The following is a 15724-nucleotide window of genomic DNA, read 5'->3' on the forward strand; positions in this document are numbered from 1 at the left end:
GCACACGAAATCATAAGAAAATTCAAATGTTACATGTAATAATGGAACTTTCATCAGTGCTTCATGTAATCATACAGTAGTAGTAATGACAAATAATGAATTTCCAGTTTTCCATCAATTGATACTGCATCGGTGCAGGTCATGATAGAATCTTCTCCCAGAACCAAATACTGACCTCATGATTTGAACTAAACCCAAATCAAAAGACTACACATTCTTTTGTCGTGAGGATTCGAACCTGCGCAACCTACCACTCGGCCACGACAACCTGAATGAGAGCTTATGTGTATGCACATTTTTTTTTAACCTGATGGTGGTCTTTGTGATTTGTCCAGCTACATGTTCTTTCCCCTAAAGGTAAAAACGTGATGAATTATTCACCTGCTGCAGAAACACATAGCACACCACACTAATTTTAATGCAAAGAACGGGAGAATATTTTCACTCTCAATGAAAATTTTAACCAGCTGTACTTGAACATGGGAACCAGCTTCTCCAGCATGGGGTGGCAAAGAAGAGGTGGCTCTGTGGTGTAATGGGTAGCGCATTGGACTTCTAGATTATACATTGGATACATTAGCTGCCAGTTCACCTTCACCAGGGAAATGAGGGGTCCCTTTAAGACAGGGGTGTCAAACTCATTTTTGTCGCGGGCTTCCCTCAGAGGGCTGTTACGACTGTGAAACCATAAAAATCGTTTATCACGTCATTATATTGACATGAAATTTATGAATTAGTTTTGGAATCACAAATCAAGGGTAATGCATTTTTCAACTATTGTTGATGTTTGGTAACGTAAAAACGCTTGCAATACCTCAACGTGATGATTTATGACATTACAATTTGAAATTTTGGTACAGATTTGAACGAGTATCACGAAAGTTGACATCCTTGATTTGCCTTCGCATGCCACATAAAATCATGTGGTGGGCCGGATCTGGCCCCTGGGCCTTGAGTTTGACACTTATGCTTTTCGAGGATGTACATTCACACTCATCTCCGCATACTTTAAATGAGCGAATTTTAAGTCTGAAATTTTTTTCGACTTTGGCCTGTCAAACATTGCAGAGAAACTCCTCGGGATGAAAGCTGCCTCACATCTTTGATACCGACTTCAGTCCAAATAGCAAATGCAGCCCATAACATTCAGCACGCCAGCCAAATAAATATTTTGAAAAAAAAATGAAATTGCAAAATAAATCTCTTCAACAAGATTTTGGCTTTTGTGATCAAATATAGTTTTTTTTGAAACAACAAAATATTTCCAGCACATTTCACACCATGTTCATCTCCACATTCTGTTCTCTTACATTTTCCATAAATGTACAGTTCTGTGCACAATTGTGCACAAAAACTGAAGCACACCATCAAATTTCTTCCCATTTTCGGCTCTTTCATGTCCCTTTTACTTCCTCATTGTGCAAATAATATGAGATCATCATGAATTCACTAAACTACCAAATTCCTGGAAAAAAATATTTCTTTTTTTTTTTTTGGGGGGGGTGGGGTGGATTTGTGGAGGACCAGAAAGCACGCTTGTCCCTGAAGACAGCATTTTGTGGTTGTTTTTGTTTACAAATTTTCTTCGAGAAGATTTTGCCTTTAATGATCAAAAATTTTTTTTTTTTTTAAACGAAACATTTCTAACTCATTTCTCACCATCTTCTTCTCCACATTATGTTCTCGTCCATGTTCCAGAAATACCAAAGCAAAGACAAAAACTGCCACTTCAGAACAATTTTACAGACTTCATGTGTCTTTTTCGGCAGGGCTTTTGGAGACTTTTCTGGGTCTACTTCTCGTAGACATCAGTACCAAATTTTATATTGGCTTTGAATTTTGAAAGAATCCAAGATCATTATTTCGATGTGATTTTTGTCCTCAAATGTCTGCTTCTAGGTAAAATGAAGTACTCCCTATGTATATTTGGGCAAAGCTTTTTGAGACTTTTTTGGGTAGGTCTTCTCATGACAGACATGCCAACCAAATTTCACACTGCTAGGTGAAAGTGGTTTTCAGCCACTGAATCAACAAAATAATCTCATGTCATTACTATTTGAATTTTGGCCTGAAGTCTCTTCACTGCAAAAATGCAGACTTCCTCTCTTTTTCATCCACACAAACCACAAGGTTTATATGTTAATTAGGATCAATGAGCTACAGGTAAGGAGGTGCAGGGCAGTGGCCTGGCCACGCCCCTGATACTTTCCAAGAGATCTGCCTGTTGGGACGAGCGCTTTTGACAAAAACTGGAGGTCATTCCAGATTAGTGTGAACTTGAAAAATGAGCAAAACAAGACTTGACCAAAGTGGGATAGAAATGCTGTCATGAGAGAAATATATGAACAAGACACTTGGATACTCACACACAATGACGCAGTCTCAAGCATCAATGCAAACTACAAGGTTTATATGCTAATTAGGGTCAATAAAGCACAGGTGAGGAGCTGCTGGGTGTAGGGCAGCGGTGTGGCCACGCCCCTGACACTTTGCAAGAGATTTGTCTGCCTGTTGGGACGTGCGCTTTTGACAAAAACTGGAGGTATTTCCAATTAGTGTGAACTTGAAAAATGGACAAAACAAGTCTTGACCAAAGTGGGATAGAAATGCTGTCATGAGAGAAATATATAATATGTAACAAGACACTTGGATACTCAAACATCAATGCAAACTACAAGGTTTATATGCTAATTAGGGTCAATAAAGCACAGGTGAGGAGCTGCTGGGTGTAGGGCAGCGGCGTGGCCACGCCCCTGAAACTTTGCAAGAGATTTGTCTGTCTGTTGGGACGAGCGCTTTTGACAAAAACTGGAGGTATTTCCAGATAAGGGTTTTCCAGCGCTCTCCCTTTATGTGTGGCAATACAATGAATTGACTTTGGTCGTCCTGTTTCTCCTCTGCTTCCACACTGAACGCTTCCAATACCAGCAGTCCACCAAAGGCAAATAATGCCAAGAGTGAATGAAGGAATTCAGTCGATCACTTGAAGAAACAAGTGAAGTCATTGATTAATTTCCCCGACAGAGTAATCAGGTGGGGTCTCAGTAAACCGCAGCCATACACTGAAGATCCATCCATTTTTTTGAGCCGCTTATGCTTAGCCCCATCTTATCTGGACAGCTTTGTGCCATTCCAAATGACGTCCAGTCAAGTGAAGTGACCACAGGTGACCTCCATTCAAGTTGGAGAAGGACCTCAAGGACAATCAATGAAAATCACATGCACCTGAGCTCAAGCTTCAGTGGCATTGCAAATGGTGTAAAAAGTGTTTTACGAATTACGTTTGAACTTTATTTATAAATTGACACAAATGTCTAAAAACACCAATTCCTTTATGAGCTATATTATGAAGATTTTTTAAAAAAGAAAACTATCTTCAAAACAGATTTTGATGAAATCTATCAGCGGAATGTGGAAATGTAAAGGGTGGGAAATCTTTCTGGTGACACTGTATGAAAATCTAAGAGGTGTCTATGTGGACGTACTATATAGTTTATGTGGAGAAAGTCATGGCGTACTTTCCCATCCATCCATAATCTTTGCTGCTTATCCTCACAAGGGTCACGGGAGAACTGGAGCCTATCCCAGCTGTTGGGAGGCAGCGTACACCCTTAACTGGTTGCCAGCCAATCACAGGCCAAAAAAAAAAAAAAAAAAAAACCATGCATATAGACAGAAAGCTTTGCAGTCAGGTTGTCGTGGCCGAGCGGTTAAGGCGATGGACGAGAAATCCATTGGGGTCTCCCCACGGAGGTTCGGATCCTGCTGACAACGAGTGTGCAGTGATTTTGTTTGGGATGAGTTTCAAATCATGAGGTCAGTGGTGGGTTCTGGGCGAGAGATTCTATCATTTCCTGTCCCGATGCAGTGTCCTCCATGGAAAACTGGAAAATGAGCATTACCCCTACTGTATATATACTGATGAGAGAGATTCTCTGTTATTGTATGTCACATTTGGATTTTCTTATGTTTTTGTGTGCACAGGAACACTGTTTCCTTCTACACTATCTCATCAAATCAAATGTTACCCTCAAGAGTACAGAAGATATACAGAAGTATCAAGTTGTTCCGAGACAATATACGAGACAGTACAAGACAATCCAACATTACAAGAAGAAACACGCGCCAATCAGATGATGCAAGACAATAAAAGACTTCACAAGACAATTCAGCAAAACAATCCAATCGAGAACAATCCGCAGCACTATCAAGATGATAAAACAATGTCAAGTACAAGACGACACGACAATACAGGATGATACAAGCGAATGCAATGGGAAAGCACAATCTAGATTGATTCAGAGACAATCTAGAATCCATACAAGGCACAAATCAAGACACGATGATTTCGGACAATCGGACAATCCAGCCATACAAAACGTTATAACACAAAACAATCCACATCACAAGGGTTAGATATGATACAGGCGGCACGGTGGTGCAGTTGTAAGGTGTTGGCCTAGTCCTGAGGACCTCGATTAAACCCCGGCTGATGGAAGTAAATATGTGCCACCAGGATTTGAATTAAAAATACCACTGAAAATTTCATGCTGTAAAATTCACATTATTTCAAAGTGATCACATTTTCAATAGCTGTATTACAGTTTCACTTTTCAATGTGAACAAATTCGCCGTGTAAAAAAATTCTCCTGAGATTCAACTGGCTACAATTCGCTGTCTGAAATTCAGCGTCTGACACCCAGCCAATCCAGTTACGCTTTCTTAGTCACATGACGTCACATAGTAAGAAACCGTAACTGGATTGGCTGGCTTAAGAAGGCGCAGGTGAGAAGCTGCTGCTGCCAAAAGGGGGGATCTACTTTTCAATGTTTGTATCCAAATACACTGTGCAGAAGTCCGGTGGTCTTTCCATCGACAGAAATCTATGACGCAGTGTTGATTAAAGCGCAGCATGATGGCGCAGCTGCAAAGCGTTGGCCTCACAATTCTGAGAATTCAGTTCAATCCCGTGTGGAGTTTGTGTGTTCTCCCCGTGCCTACGTGGGTTTTTTCTGGGCATTCTGGTTCCCTCCCACATCCCAAAAACATGCCACATTAATTGGACACTCTAAATTGCCCCCATGTGTGGTTGAGGGTCTCTCTGTGCCCTGCAATTGGCTGGCAACCAGTTCAAGGTGTAACCCGCCTCCTGCACGTTGACAGCTGGGATAGGTTCCAGCACTCCTAGCCCCCCTCATGAGGATAAGCAGCAAAAAAAATGGATGAGTACGGTTAAGCAAACTCATTGTCCCAATATGTACAATCAACATACTCCCATTTTGTTTGTTGAAGAACGCAGGACCAAGCCTGTTGAGTGATCCCAAATTCTAGACCTTCTCTCTTTTTCCCCTGCTTGACGCTTTTTGCTGTGCAAGTGTGCAGAGTAACATGAGTCTGTCTTGTTGTTTTGTTCGTCTAGTCTTGTTTTATTTCACCCAGTTCACCTTCCCGAGTCCGTGTGGACTCTGCCATGCACTCTCGTTTCCACTCCTGCCAAGCTTGGATGGCAGCAGCTCTTCACCTGCACCTCATTGACGCCAATTAGGCCAGGCATTGAAGCATTGTGTGTTTTGTTGTCAGTGACCTGTTCGTTGCGCTTAAGACTGTGTCACTGTGTGTGAGTTTGTGTTACCAGCCTCAGACCTGGAAGAATCTGAGTCGGCACAAGCGATCCACCGGCGGTAGGAACTGTGGATCTGTGAGGAACGGACAAATTCGGCCGTACGTTTTGGTCTGTGACTCAAGTTTTTATCAACTGCGCATGTGTGGGCAGAGGCTCGACCTTTCCTCACTCTCCCATTCAGATGGAGCGGCGCAGGAGTGCAGTCTACTGACTACCTTGCCAAATAACATCACGATGAAAAGTGTCAGTCACTGTCAGAAAGTGGTTATCACCTTTAAAATAAAAATGTGTGTTATAAAATTTTAGGTTGAGGCGGTTTCTAAACCCTCGACATATGCAAGCATTCTGTTAGCGTACCTCCCTCGTTACAGCGTTTCTGTGCCACCTTGTCAAGTTGTTCATATTTCAAGTTGGGCCTCGGACCTCGTTTCTGGATTTTTGGGCTTTGCCTTTTTGCCATGTGTGGTTCTGCCTTTTTGGACTGTTCACCTGTGTATGACCTGTTCCATAATTAAACTCCCCTCAAAAAACATGTCCCTGCATTTGGGTCCTACGCCTTACCGCATGCTCATAACAGGATTAGTTCAAACTTTCAGTCCATAGTCAGTTTTTGCATGGAAAAAAAATTTAGAAAAAAAAGTAATAGCAGATAAAATCCTGAAGTGCTCCCATATGTACCAGAAAATATTTTGAAGGTCAACAAACACCCAAATCAGTAAAATTATTGTTTTAATCTGTCAAATTTTTGTTTGTTTTTCTCATCTGTTATTATTTGGATTTTGGCAAGAGGTACAACCCAAATGCAGGGATAGGTCGAGGATCGAGGGGGGGTTTAATTCTGGCTGAGGTCATACACAGGGAAGCAGTCCAAAAAGCAGTCCAAAAATCCTGACACGAGGTCCGAAAATTACGAGGCAAAACTTGGCACATGAAAAAAACAAGACTTGACTAAAGTGGGACAGAAATGCTGTCATGAGGGAAATACACGAATAAGATGCTTGCAACTGACAACGCAAACCACAAGGCTGATATGCTAATCAGGGTCAATGAAGCGCTGGTGAGGAGCTGCTGCTGCCCCTGACACTTGCCAAGAGATCTGGCTGTCTGTCTGTTGGGATGACTGCTTTTGGACAAAAAAATGTATGTATTTCCAGATGATTTCTATTCTGCTTCCACACTGAACACTTCAAACACCAGCAGTCGACAACAGGGAATGAATGAATTCACTCTACCACTTGAAGAAAGTCAAGTCATGTATTAATCTCCCCGACTGAGTAAACAGGTGGATTCTCAGTCATATGCTGAAGATCCATCGGTCCGTCTTCTGAGCCGCTTATCCTTCGCCGCATCTTATCTCGACAGCTTTGTGCCATTCCAAATGACGTCCAGTCAAGTGAAGTGACCACAGGTGGCCTCCATTCAAGTTGGAGAAGGACCTCAAGGATCATCCGTGGAAATCAGAGGCACCTGATCTGAAGTTTGAGTGGCATTGCAAATGGTGGAAAGACTGATTTACGCATTATTTACATGATTTATAAATTGACACACAAATGTCTAAAAACATTACTGCCTTAATGAGGTGTTTTATGATTTTTTTTTTTTTCAAAAGAAAACTATCTTCAAAACAGCTTTTGACGAAATCTAGCAGCAAAATGTGGGAAATGTGAAATCTTTCTGGTGACACTGTATGAAAGTCTTGAGAGGTTCTACATGGACGTACTATAAAGGTTTAGGTGGAGCAAGCCATGGCAGAATTCCATCCATGATCTTTGCTGCTTATCCTCACGAGGGTTGCACGGTATCTATTTACTTTTGCCGCTTATCCTCACGAGAGTCGCGGGGTATCTATCTATCCATTTTCTTTTGCTGCTTTTCCTCACGAGGGTTGCATGGTATCTATTTTCTTTTGCCGCTTATCCTCATGAGGGTTATGGAGTATCTATCAATTTAATTTTGCCTCATATCCTCATGAGCGTCGCGGGGTAATATATCTATTTACTTTTGCTGCTTATCTTCATGAAGGTCGCGGGGTATATATTTATTCATTTTCTTTTGCCGCTTATCCTCATGAAGGTTATGGGCTATCTATCAATTTTCTTTTGCCACTTATCCTAATGAGGGTTGCGGGGTATCTATCTATCTATACATTTTCTTGTGCCGCTTATCCTCATGAAGGTCGCGGGGTATCTATCGATACATTTTCTTGTGCCGCTTATCCTCACGAGGGTCGTGGGGTATCTATCTATCTATCTAAGAAGCTTGTAAACTGACACACACACACATGAACTGGCCACGAAAACTCAACAAACAAATACAAGACCAAATGAAATAAAAAGGTGCAGGTGAGTGGCATGCCCAAACCCCTGACAAACGCGCTTGTTTTAAATGGTTGACAAAGCTATATCATAGTTTTCATGAAGTAGGTATGATAGTAATAGTGAAATATGGAACATTTCTGGAGCGAAAAAGAAGAAGGGTACTATGACCTCTTTCTAACCTAGCTGCTATACAGTTCATGCAGAGAATGATCATTGTTCTAAACAATCAATTTTTAATGGGGTAGTGCAAAATAAAAACAATTTTTTACACTTATGACACGTCTACGTTACCTCCATCCAAAAGCCTTCAGGCAGACTACACACATCAGTGAGCTAAAAATAAAAGAAAAAAAGATTCAGAAAAATGGCAACATATGCGTGTCCTTTGGATGGAGATTAGTGGAGCAGTTTTTACTTTGGATCATTGCAGCGCTTTGTAATTTCATAATTTTTGCTCGTGTCCTCTCCTCAGCGCACTTTGAGACGTCGCATAGTCAATTCAATTCTCTTCACTTTGCTCTTTCGGCAGCGTCGCTGAGATACTGAACAGGAAGCCCGACACACTCGAATCGCCACACAGGATGTCTGCTCGCAGAAATTGATTTCAACTATTTGTCCATGAAACCTTTCGCAGAAAATATGATGCTTTGAAACGGCTTTGTGAAAAGAATATAACCTGTGTATGACTGACTCTCTCAGACAAGGCGACACATGATGAGCAACAAAACAACCAACGCCCTGACATTTCTTCTGACTGCTATGGAGATAACTTTCAAATTTTGTTTTCACATGAGAGCATAAGTGATATTAAATAAATGGTATCGACACAAAAGAGTATCCAATATGGTCTGCCAGTCAGTACCTGTTATTTTTACCATTAATATTTATGAGGTTTGAATCGTGGCCTGTATAATTCAAGTGTGCTTGCAGTGCTCTTTCACCACTGTGCTCCCCTTCACCTCAACATGGGAGTGATTTATTAAAATAGCCACTCCATCATTTTCATTTTCATTCGAGCCACTCCAGAGTGACGGGAGTGGCCACATATCCTCCCATTGTTTGTCATATTTTAAAAAGGGGAAACCACATTTTTGGAGTAAAAACACATCGGACTTCAAAGTTTGAAGAAACGATAAAACACTTGGGGCTCTAATTTTGGACTTTATGCTCCGAACCTTGATTGTTGAAACATCAAAAGGGAATTATTATAAAAGTTAAAACATACAGTCCTGCCTCGCTCAATGACGACCTGTTTCCTGCTTTTCAACTGACAGTGGTACTTTTGGGCCATCGTCACACAGGAGGAGAATTACAGCCCTTGTCATGGTGGTGCAGCTGGAAAGTGTTGTCCTTCCAGTTCTGAGGACCTGGGTTCAATCCCTGTATGGAGTTTGCATGTTCTCCCTGCACCTATGTGACTTTTCTCTGGGCACTCTGTTGTCCTCCCACATCCCAAAAATGCAACATTAATTGGACACTCTAAATTGCCCCTAAGTGTGATTGTGAGTTTGACTCTTGTCTGTCTTCATGTGCCCTGCGATTGGCTGGCAACCAGTTCAAGGTGTAACCTCGCCTCCGGCCCGTTTCCCGCTGGGAATTGCTCCAGCACTCCCGCAACCCTTGTGAGGATAAGCGGCTAAGAAAATCAATGGATGGTTCAGAATTTGGCCCTATCTGTGACACTATGACACAGTCATATAAACCCCAAGCAACACCATGAAAAGGTGTGGTTTAATCAGAGAGTTAAGGTCTCTTGAAACTTTGAATATCTTCGATCGCTGATGCGAAGTAGTTGTTAAATTTTTAGAGATCTGTTCTTAAAACACAATGAAAATCCATGTAAGAAAATGTCATAAAATCCACCCCTGTCACGTCTCATCTGAACGAGAGGTAGGACCCAAATGCAGGAACTCGGAAGACGCAAGGTAGTTCAAGAAGAGACACGTTTATTGTATGCCGAGCTCGGGGATCGAGCAAGCAGTCCGTTGTTGGGGCGTCGGGCGAAGAGAGCAGATGAGTGGGCAGGCAGTAGTCGGTACACGGGGAAACAATCAACGCAGGCAGAAGTGTCAAGGAGTCAGGCTTACAGGGTTGGTCAGAGAACGGACGAAGGTCGGTACACACAGGTTCAATCAGGAGTACGAGAGTGCTGGAACGGGACATAAAGCTCAACGAACTGGCCCCGGACCAGTCGTCACCGGGTCCTATATATACAGGGGATGATCAGGCCGCATGAGGCACAGGTGTGTGCCTCCCAATCAGTGCAGCCGCACAGCTCGTGCTGAAGCGGCAGGATCATGACAACCCCTACACACCCCCACTTTGAGTGTTTGGTCGTTCTTTTCAAACTCAACCTGCTCATCTGTTCACAGATCAAATAATATGTGCAGTAGCTATGCATTACTTTTTTAAAGTGTAATTCGCAAAATCAGGTCACAGAGACAACAAGAATCAACAATTCTTGCAATGCATTATCCATTCAGCAATTGTACCGCTTATCCTCACATGTTTCACAGGCATGCTGGAGCAAAAGACCTGCAGAAGTCCCTGATGGTCTAGTGGTTAGGATTCAGCACTCTCACTGCTGTGGCCCGGGTTCGATTCCCGGTCAGGGAATGTTGTTTGGTTCTAGCCAAGTGTGTTCACATGAATGAATGCTTGCCTTCAATCTTGTTTCCCCAGACCAATAAAGTGTACACTTTTGACTGGTCACACAGCAGGATGAATGCAGAGCATAGTGTTGGTGAGGTTGTCCAGTTCAAAACTTTGCAAAACAAATGTAGATTTTGGTCTCGTGTGTTGACCACATCCACCCCTGGCACTGTAAACTTGCAGGGTGCTGGTGAAAATTCAAGTACTGTCGGTCGAACATGGTGTTCGATTAATTCAACATGGTGTAGATGGGAAGAGAAATGGAGTCGGTGTTGTTTTAAAAGAAGAATATTTGAGAATGTCTTGGAGGGGAAAAGAATATAAAATCGAGTGATAAGGCTGAAATTTGAAATTCAGGTTGTTATGTCGAATGTCTTCAATGCAGCCCTACGGGGGCACAAGCAAGAGCAATCTGTAGGCCGGCCCCAAGCCCGGATAAATGCAGAGGGTTGAGTCTGGAAGGGCATCTGGCGTAAAACTGTGGCGAAGAAAGATGAGCGTTCATCTGAAGAATATCATACCGGATCAGTCGTGGCCTGGATAAACAACGCCCGCCCCCGGCACTGGTAACCTGCAGGGCGTCGGTGGAAATTCAGCTACTGTAAGTTGAAGACAAATAAGAGGAGAAAAGCGGATTCATCGGCAGAAGAAGAAGAGGAATGCACGGACCCTACAACTGAGTGTAGGGATTTTGAATGTTGGGACTGGAAGAGGAAAAGCGTAGGAGTTGGTTGACATGATAATTAGGAGAGAGGTTGATATATTGTGCATACAAGAGAGCAGGTGGAATTATTATTAGTCAATTACCAGAAAAACAACCAGAGGCAGCACGGTGGGGCAGTTGTAAAGCGTTGGCCTGTGTGGGTTTTCTCCAGGCACTCCGGCTTCCTCCCACACCCCAAAAACATCCATTAGTTGGAGACTCTAAATTGCCCCCAAGTGTGATTGTGAGTGTGACTGATGTCTGTCTCTATGTGTCCTGCGATTGATTAGCAACCTGTTCAGGGTGGAGCATGCCTCCTCCTCCTCAAGGACTGCTGGGATTGGCTCCTGCACTTTCTCAACCCTCATCAGGATACTGTAAGTACCTCAGAAAATGGATGGATGAATGGACGTTTATTTTACCATCGGCCTTGTCCCGCACTTAGAATGTACCTCATTTTGTCTTGAGCTTTTGTCCAAATGGGTGTACCTTAAACTTCATCAGGTAAAATACACACACGGGACTTCCCATGAATCCTTTGCGTAACCATGTGACTCATTTGAAAAAGAAAAAAAAAAGTTAATTTCACTGGTTTCACCTCACTCGAATCAGGGTCAGGGGATTGGAGATGCTCATATTTTCCAAGTAGGTTCAGATTTTGTAAACCAAATCACATTCTCCTACCCTGCAGTCCGATATTATTGTCATACCATATCAGATAATGTGCTGTAGGATTGCCATGTATGAAATCAAACCTCCTTCACAAAGCATGTTGGCAATGACATTGCAATGGAACCGGTATGTATGCATTTCTTTCGGCCTGTCCTGTTGGGGGTCGCCACAGATGAATGCTCAGACTTGTTTGGCACCGTTTTTAGACCGGATGACCTTCCTGACAGAAACCCTTCGGCTTTATCTGGGGAGAGAACTGCAGCCTATACTCAGGTAACTTCAGGAAAAGGCATATTACACCCATTCAAGTTTGATGGAGCCCGAAGTTGTTGGCTATCTTCGTTGCATGCCACCACATGCTTTATCTGTGTTTCCTTTCGAGGGGCTCTGTTTCTGCTTTTGTCTTCTATCAGGTCAATTATATTCGAATTTGTAATCTAGATTTAACCATTCAATGAGATTGTCTGTATTCGTTGAATTTGAACATATGTATTGCTCACATTCTGTATATTTTAATTTGTTTCATAAAAAGTGCACAATCAGCTTTAAACTTCGATCTCCTCAGGGTATTGAACATCAAGTAATTATCATTTAAAGATTTAGCAGATCTAGTATTTTCCCTTGACTATATTCCCTTCAGCCCCGTGTTCACAATGAATACTGTTATGTTGTGGACACAAACATGGCAGTAAAATTGAGTGTCTGAAAACACCTTTAACTGGAAGCATCGTCCAGATTTGGCTGCGGTTGCTGGACCACATTACTGCTCTCGCCAAGCCGGGTCGTGGGTCCAGGGCCATCCCTTTTAGGTCCAAGGTCTTGTGTGGCTTCTGGCACTTTGTCATGCTCTTGCTAAGTGTGACGAAGTGAGACACGTGATAATTCTACTTCCGGACGCATCCAAAAGCACATGTGTTTTCGCGCTGAACATGACAAAGCTGGTAACCTTTTTTTTTTTTAGTGATGGGTTAGTCAGGCCAATCCTGGGACACGTACCAAGACATTTACATGGATGAGTAAGTGTATATGGGGATATTTGATGTAAGTACTGTTGTACATCCTTTAGCAGGGATATGCCATGTGATTTAGTTACTGTACCTTATGAGCTGCAGCCACCTGTTTCTTTTACTTTCTTTCGATGGGAATCTGAAGAAAGATCAATCGGGACAGGTTCACCTCTCACACTCAAGGGCGGGTCGTGGATGTCGACAGGGGGGAGGGGGTTGGAGGTCCTGGGGGTGATGGGTTGGGAGGCTGCGGCAGTCGGACCAGGTTCTGTGTGTGGGGATTGATTCATGATTCCCTGAATCATGGGGCAGGGCCAATGACTGCCAACCGGGGACCAGGCAGTCATCGTAACGGGGGGGTTATACTTAGCTACATGGCGGTGCTCCATGGGCCCCCTCTCATGGCCCATGCTTGCTCCCTGGGTCCCTCATCGTTCTATTGTCAGGTGCCCCTGTCTTCCCTCCCTTCCCCCTTTCGTGTGTCGTTGGAATTTCAAAAATATCTTTTCCACATCTAACATGTTGAAGGTTAATATAACCATCATAATAAAAATTATTGTTCCTCCATCAATCCTCGGGCCAGGTAGTGTGGCCGAGCGGTCCAAGGCGCTGGATTTAGGCTCCAGTCTCTCAGGAGGCGTGGGTTCAAATCCCACCACTGCCATGTTCTTGTCAATCCAGATTGTACACTGCTATTTTCTCATTGGCTCTCACATGACGCTGGGGACAAGGCATGATTTCGGCCACAAGAAAGTTAAGTTCTTCCTTATCCTCATTTTTCTCTTTCTCAATTAACTCTTTCTCATTTAATTTGTTTGCATGTGCATGTAAAGTATTAGCTCCCCAGAAAGTGTTTCCACAAATGTCATTATGTTCGTTGTTTATGCTGAAATACGGTGGCACTTTTTTGGGTACTTAAACAGTGATTTCAAGTGGACAGAACACTAAAAGGAGGTTTTCAGAAAGGAGGATTCATTCTTCAAAACATCCATCCCATCAATTTTCTTACCCATTTATCCTCACAAGGGTCATGGGGAATGGTGGAGCCTGTCCCAGCTGTCAACGGGCAGGAGGCGGGGTACATCCTGAACTGGTTACCAGCCATTCGCAGGGCACGTACAAATAAACAGCGTAACTCATAATCGCACCTTGGGGAAGTTTAGAGTGTCCAATTAATGTTGCATGTTTTTGGGATGTGGGAGGAAACCGAAGTCCCCAGATAAAACCCACACAGGCATTTGGAGAACATGCAAACTCCAAACAGCGAGGGCTGGGATTGAACCCGGGTCCTCAGAACTGTGAGGCATATGCTTAACAGCTGTTCCACCGTGCCGGCCAATGAATCACCATATCTTGATTGTTTTTTTTTTAACATGGATATTGAATAAAACAACAAATGGAGGCCTGGTTTGGTGGCTCAGGATCGCTTCTCTGCTCTTTGCAGATGATGTGGTTCTGTTAGTTTCATCAAGCCGTGATCACCAACGCTTACTGGAGTGGTTTGCAGCCGAGTGTGAAGCGGCGGGGTGAGAATCAGCACCTCCAAACCTGAGACCATGATCCTCAGTCAGAATGATCCTCTCTCTCTTTCTCATTAAAGGTCCAGACAGATTAGTCTTCATGTTTTATTAAATGTGAGACTTTTCATATCCATTGGTCGAGCCAAACATTCTCAGTACAGCAATACTCACACGCCGCAGTGTGTGGTATGTGACGGGAAGTGTGTTCCAAGTTTTCACAATCAGCTGGTCTGCAGGTTTAATTTTTTTCATTTCTCCCCACTTATGTGCGCTCGCCAACAATGCTTGCCAACCGAGGCATGTTTTTATGTCTAAAAATATCTGATGGTGGGCGGCACATAAGCACGCTGTCATTATAAATCACATTGATAAGGTGTGTAAGGATTGTAGCAATTGTAATTATGAGTGTACCCCTTTAAGAGCGGAGGGGGGAGGTGCAAGGTACACTGGGAAGAAGAGTGTGTGGCCGTGCATCATGTGCAAATGTAAAATGACAATGCTTGGGTGAAGATGTCAGGTCTTTTAAGGAGCCAACAGAGTTGCCTCAATTAAACTTTCACGTATTACCAAGAGGTGGACGGCTGAGAAGCTCAAGCAAAGATATTCCAAGTGGGTAGATTTGGATATCTGGTGAATCATTTGATAAATGTCATCAACTCCAAAAGCCAGTCGCCCAACGTGGGGCTCGAACCCACGACCCTGAGATTAAGAGTCTCATGCTCTACCGACTGAGCTAGCCGGGCATGGAGTCTGTGACACACATACATCTTGTGGTACCTTCGCTGTTTAATGCTACTTCAACTTCATTTGACAGCATCCCTATTGCCATGGAGATGGAGTGTATAAATGGACACACACATCATCCTCTTTTCACTTACACACATAAAGACACACACTCACCACTCACACACATCCATAAACACACACGTAGAGTTAGTGAAAACATGAGAATCCACTGGGTCACATGCTAAAATGCGAACATGCTCAGAAGGTATCATGGAGCTGGGCCAGACGATCCATGTCGACCCACCCAGGCATCCAGCAGACGTTGATCTGACGAGAACAATCATAACAGCTGGCTACCCAGTGAGTCATATGTGACAAAAACGAAACAAAACGTGTTTGCAATTTTTTACAGTGTTGCAGGCTTTTTTTTTTTTTGGTGTATGAATGCGTAATGTGTTCTGGAGCCAAATTTGCGAACGGAAGCCCCACATTGTGTGCTCTAT

The 15724-nt window shown here is 43.1% G+C and overlaps 1 long non-coding RNA gene and 3 other non-coding genes across 4 annotated transcripts; 3 read left to right on the forward strand and 1 right to left on the reverse strand.

The window, feature by feature from the left end:
- The first annotated feature begins 6374 nt into the window (after nt 1-6374).
- Nucleotides 6375-8818, forward strand: LOC133497126 (uncharacterized). The gene is made up of 3 exons (XR_009793961.1): nt 6375-6680; nt 6778-6905; nt 6986-8818. It is a non-coding gene; the product is annotated as an uncharacterized LOC133497126 (long non-coding RNA).
- A 1667-nt stretch (nt 8819-10485) lies between these two features.
- On the forward strand, nt 10486-10557 carry trnae-cuc (transfer RNA glutamic acid (anticodon CUC)). Its single transcript has one exon. It is a non-coding gene; the product is annotated as a tRNA-Glu (tRNA).
- Nucleotides 10558-13557: 3000 nt separating this feature from the next.
- trnal-uag (transfer RNA leucine (anticodon UAG)) lies at nt 13558-13639 on the forward strand. Its single transcript has one exon. It is a non-coding gene; the product is annotated as a tRNA-Leu (tRNA).
- A 1526-nt stretch (nt 13640-15165) lies between these two features.
- trnak-cuu (transfer RNA lysine (anticodon CUU)) lies at nt 15166-15238 on the reverse strand. The gene has a single exon. It is a non-coding gene; the product is annotated as a tRNA-Lys (tRNA).
- Nucleotides 15239-15724: the final 486 nt, after the last annotated feature.

This window comes from Syngnathoides biaculeatus, unplaced genomic scaffold, assembly GCF_019802595.1.
Source record: "Syngnathoides biaculeatus isolate LvHL_M unplaced genomic scaffold, ASM1980259v1 ctg151_pilon_pilon, whole genome shotgun sequence".
Lineage (NCBI taxonomy): Eukaryota > Metazoa > Chordata > Actinopteri > Syngnathiformes > Syngnathidae > Syngnathoides > Syngnathoides biaculeatus.